The 5000-nt window shown below is 35.7% G+C and overlaps 6 non-coding genes across 6 annotated transcripts; all 6 read left to right on the plus strand.

Annotated features, from left to right (window-relative positions):
- The first annotated feature begins 82 nt into the window (after nucleotides 1-82).
- TRNAY-GUA (transfer RNA tyrosine (anticodon GUA)) lies at nucleotides 83-172 on the plus strand. The gene is given in 2 exon segments: nucleotides 83-119; nucleotides 137-172. It is a non-coding gene; the product is annotated as a tRNA-Tyr (tRNA).
- Nucleotides 173-411: 239 nt separating this feature from the next.
- TRNAS-AGA (transfer RNA serine (anticodon AGA)) lies at nucleotides 412-493 on the plus strand. The gene has a single exon. It is a non-coding gene; the product is annotated as a tRNA-Ser (tRNA).
- A 1167-nt stretch (nucleotides 494-1660) lies between these two features.
- TRNAS-AGA (transfer RNA serine (anticodon AGA)) lies at nucleotides 1661-1742 on the plus strand. The gene has a single exon. It is a non-coding gene; the product is annotated as a tRNA-Ser (tRNA).
- An 840-nt stretch (nucleotides 1743-2582) lies between these two features.
- Nucleotides 2583-2672, plus strand: TRNAY-GUA (transfer RNA tyrosine (anticodon GUA)). The gene is given in 2 exon segments: nucleotides 2583-2619; nucleotides 2637-2672. It is a non-coding gene; the product is annotated as a tRNA-Tyr (tRNA).
- Nucleotides 2673-2911: 239 nt separating this feature from the next.
- Nucleotides 2912-2993, plus strand: TRNAS-AGA (transfer RNA serine (anticodon AGA)). The gene has a single exon. It is a non-coding gene; the product is annotated as a tRNA-Ser (tRNA).
- Nucleotides 2994-4223: 1230 nt separating this feature from the next.
- On the plus strand, nucleotides 4224-4305 carry TRNAS-AGA (transfer RNA serine (anticodon AGA)). Its single transcript has one exon. It is a non-coding gene; the product is annotated as a tRNA-Ser (tRNA).
- The last annotated feature ends 695 nt before the right edge of the window (nucleotides 4306-5000 follow it).

Consider the following 5000-nt stretch of genomic DNA (forward strand, 5'->3'; position numbering starts at 1 on the left):
TGCTTGGAAAGTTGATAATGTTTAAAATTAACACTCAATCATTTTAATAGCACGTAATATCACAGGTGTACAATCATGGAATCCTTCGATAGCTCAGCTGGTAGAGCGGAGGACTGTAGAGGAGATTGGTACAGAAATCCTTAGGTCGCTGGTTCAATTCCGGCTCGAAGGATGACGATTTTGATAAACTTAGATGTCAGTACTGACATTTTACAAACCAAAAACTATACCAAGTATAAAGCATTCTCCAAGTTATATTTTAAAAATAATTAACGCAGGCCACTATGGTCAGGATTAACTTCCCATGGAAATCATCTCTGATACAATATTACTTCAGTCATCCTCACAGCCTGAAATGAAGTAGCTCAACCCATAGAGAAACTTTTGTGAAAACATCACATTGAATGAGAGGTAGTCATGGCCGAGTGGTTAAGGCGGTGAACTAGAAATCCATTGGGGTCTCCCTGCACAGGTTCAAATCCTGCCGACTACGACCACATGGTTGTTTTATTTTTCAGAAAATTTGCTAAAAGCTTGAAACCAGTGTTGCTCAGGGTGAGTCAGGAACTGGCACATCAAAATCTTTTGGATGCCTGCCTGTTCTCTCTTTCTCTATCCGTCATTCTCCTCCTCTCCTTGAGACTGAGCCCAGGAATCTCAGCAGCTATATTAAGTAGCATTTATTAATTACTAATGCATTTTGAATGTCAAATTTGTAAGAAAGTTTTGTACATTTAGCAAAATATCAAATACATTTGAAAGAAAATGATGTCCACTCAAAGTAAAAAGAGCTTTGGTTACTTTCAATGCACAACATTTTACTTTCATATCGTGTCAGATGACTTTCAGTGCTAATTATTATATCATTAACCTCTCCTTTATTCAAAATTGTGCTTTAATGCAAAAAAAGAAAAATAATTGTCTGTGCATACTCTCATGTAGCACAATTATCTTCACTAGCTCAAAAGGGCCGCTCATTGTCCAAAATGAATTGTCAAATCAGAACAAACAATGGAATATCCCCATCATTCCTGAAACACTTGATTAGTTTACAAAACAAGCCAAATTTAAAAGAGTGTAGAAGGTTTGATAGGCTCAAGCATCTCTAATCTTGATGTAAGTTTGGCTACACTAAAAAATCTGTTGAAAGTGATATTTTCCAAATGATTAAACATGACAATTTGTGTGATAAAGCAACACAGGAATAAGTAGTTGAATCTCTTTTGTGTAGTCAAATAATATTTCATTTTGCTTGGAAAGTTGATAATGTTTAAAATTAACACTCAATCATTTTAATAGCACGTACTATCACAGTTGTACGATCATGGAATCCTTCGATATCTCAGCTGGTAGAGCGGAAAACTGTAGAGGAGATTGGTACAGAAATCCTTAGGTCGCTGGTTCAATTCCGGCTCGAAGGATGACGCTTTTGATAAACTTAGATGTCACTACTGACATTTTACAAACCCAAAACTATACCAAGTATAAAGCATTCTCCAAGTTATATTTTAAAAATCATTAACACAGGCCACTGTGGTCAGGATTAACTTCCCATGGAAATCATCTCTGATACAATATTGCTTCAGTCATCCTCACAGCCTGAAATGAAGTAGCTCAACCCATAGAGAAACTTTTGTGAAAACATCACATTGCATGAGAGGTAGTCGTGGCCGAGTGGTTAAGGCGATGGACTAGAAATCTATTGGGGTCTCCCCGCTCAGGTTCAAATCCTGCCGACTACGACCACATGGTTGTTTAATTTTTCAGAAAATTTGCTAAAAGCTTGAAACCAGTGATATTCAGGGTGAGTCAGGAACTGGCACATCAAAATCTTTTGGATGCCTGCCTGTTCTCTCTTTCTCTATCCGTCATTCTCCACCTCTCCTTGAGACTGAACCCAGGAATCTCAGCAGCTATATTAAGTAGCATTTATTAATTACAAATGCATTTTGAATGTCAAATTTGTAAGAAAGTTTTGTACATTTAGCAAAATATCAAATTCATTTGAAAGAAAATGATGTCCACTCAAAGTAAAAAGAGCTATGGTTACTTTCAATGCACAACATTTTACTTTCAAATCGTGTCAGATGACTTTCAGTGCTAATTATTATATCATTAACCTCTCCTTTATTAAAAATTGTGCTTTAATGCAAAAAAAAGAAAAATAATTGTCTGTGCATACTCTCATGTAGCACAATTATCTTCACTAGCTCAAAAGGGCCGCACATTGTCCAAAATTAATTGTCAAATCAGAACAAACAATGGAAAAATCCCCATTATTCCTGGAACACTTGATTAGTTTACAAAACAAGCAAAATTTAAAAGAGTGTAGAAGGTTTGATAGGCTCAAGCATCTCTAATCTTGATGTAAGTTTGGCTACACTAAAAAATCTATTGAAAGTGATATTTTCCAAATGATTAAACATGACAATTTGTGTGATAAAGCAACACAGGAATAAGTAGTTGAATCTCTTTTGTGTAGTCAAATCATTTTTCATTTTGCTTGGAAAGTTGATAATGTTTAAAATTAACATTCAATCATTTTAATAGCACGTACTATCACAGTTGTACGATTATGGAATCCTTCGATAGCTCAGCTGGTAGAGCGGAAGACTGTAGAGGAGATTGGTACAGAAATCCTTAGGTCGCTGGTTCAATTCCGGCTCGAAGGATGACGTTTTTGATAAACTTAAATGTCAGTACTGACATTTTACAAACCCAAAACTATACCAAGTATAAAGCATTCTCCAAGTTATATTTTAAAAATCATTAACGCAGGCCACTGTGGTCAGGATTAACTTCCCATGGAAATCAACTCTGATACAATATTACTTCAGTCATCCTCACAGCCTGAAATGAAGTAGCTCAACCCATAGAGAAACTTTTGTGAAAACATCACATTGCATGAGAGGTAGTCGTGGCCGAGTGGTTAAGGCAATGGACTAGAAATCTATTGGGGTCTCCCCGCTCAGGTTCAAATCCTGCCGACTACGACCGCATGGTTGTTTAATTTTTCAGAAAATTTGCTAAAAGCTTGAAACCAGTGATATTCAGGGTGAGTCAGGAACTGGCACATCAAAATCTTTTGGATTCCTGCCTGTTCTCTCTTTCTCTAACCGTCATTCTCCTCCTCTCCTTGAGACTGAGCCCAGGAATCTCAGCAGCTATATTAAGTAGCATTTATTAATTACAAATGCATTTTGAATGTCAAATTTGTAAGAAAGTTTTGTACATTTAGCAAAATATCAAGTTCATTTGAAAGAAAATGATGTCCACTCAAAGTAAAAAGAGCTTTGGTTACTTTCAATGCACAACATTTTACTTTCAAATCGTGTCAGATGACTTTCAGTGCTAATTATTATATCATTAACCTCTCCTTTATTAAAAATTGTGCTTTAATGCAAAAAAAGAAAAATAATTTCTGTGCATACTCTCATGTAGCACAATTATCTTCACTAGCTCAAAAGGGCAGCTCATTGTCCAAAATTAATTGTCAAATCAGAACAAACAATGGAATATCCCCATCATTCCTGGAACACTTGATTAGTTTACAAAACAAGCAAAATTTAAAAGAGTGTAGAAGGTTTGATATGCTCTAGCATCTCTAATCTTGATGTAAGTTTGGCTACACTAAAAAATCTATTGAAAGTGCTTTCCAAACTAGCTCTGTAGCCAGTTGATAGTAATTGCACAAATATAAGTCAAACTATTAGTGATATTTTCCAAATGATTAAACATGACAATTTGTGTGATAAAGCAACACAGGAATAAGTAGTTGAATCTCTTTTGTGTAGTCAAATAATATTTCATTTTGCTTGGAAAGTTGATAATGTTTAAAATTAACACTCAATCATTTTAATAGCACGTACTATCACAGCTGTACGATCATGGAATCCTTCGATAGATCAGCTGGTAAAGCGGAAGACTGTAGAGGAGATTGGGATAGAAATCCTTAGGTCGCTGGTTCAATACTGGCTTGAAGGATGATGCTTTTGATAAACTTAGATGTCAGTACTGACATTTTACAAACCCAAAACTATACCAAGTATAAAGCATTCTCCAAGTTATATTTTAAAAATCATTAACGCAGGCCACTGTGGTCAGGATTAACTTCGCATGGAAATCATCTCTGATACAATAATACTTCAGTCATCCTCACAGCCTGAAATTAAGTAGCTCAACCCATAGAGAAACTTTTGTGAAAACATCACATTGCATGAGAGGTAGTCGTGGCAGAGTGGTTAAGGCGATGAACTAGAAATCCATTGGGGTCTCCCCGCGCAGGTTCAAATCCTGCCGACAACGACCAGATGGTCGTTTTAATTTTCAGAAAATTTACTAAAAGCTTGAAACCAGTGTTGATCAGGGTGAGTCAGGAACTGGCACATCCAAATCTTTAGGATGCCTGCCTGTTCTCTCTTTCTCTATCCGTCATTCTCCTCCTCTCCTTGAGACTGAGCCCAGGAATCTCAGCAGCTATATTAAGTAGCATTTATTAATTACAAATGCATTTTTAATGTCAAATTTGTAAGAAAGTTTTGTACATTTAGCAAAATATCAAATTCATTTGAAAGAAAATGATGTCCACTCAAAGTAAAAAGAGCTTTGGTTACTTTCAATGCACAACATTTTACTTTCAAATCGTGTCAGATGACTTTCAGTGCTAATTATTATATCATTAACCTCTCCTTTATTAAAAATTGTGCTTTAATGCAAAAAAAAGAAAAATAATTGTCTGTGCATACTCTCATGTAGCACAATTATCTTCACTAGCTCAAAAGGGCCGCTCATTGTCCAAAATTAATTGTCAAATCAGAACAAACAATGGAATATCCCCATCATTCCTGGAACACTTGATTAGTTTACAAAACAAGCAAAATTTAAAAGAGTGTAGAAGGTTTGATAGGCTCAAGCATCTCTAATCTTGATGTAAGTTTGGCTACACTAAAAAATCTATTGAAAGTGCTTTCCAAACTAGCTCTGTAGCCAGTTGATAGTAA

This window comes from Pseudophryne corroboree, chromosome 4 (assembly GCF_028390025.1).
Source record: "Pseudophryne corroboree isolate aPseCor3 chromosome 4, aPseCor3.hap2, whole genome shotgun sequence".
Lineage (NCBI taxonomy): Eukaryota > Metazoa > Chordata > Amphibia > Anura > Myobatrachidae > Pseudophryne > Pseudophryne corroboree.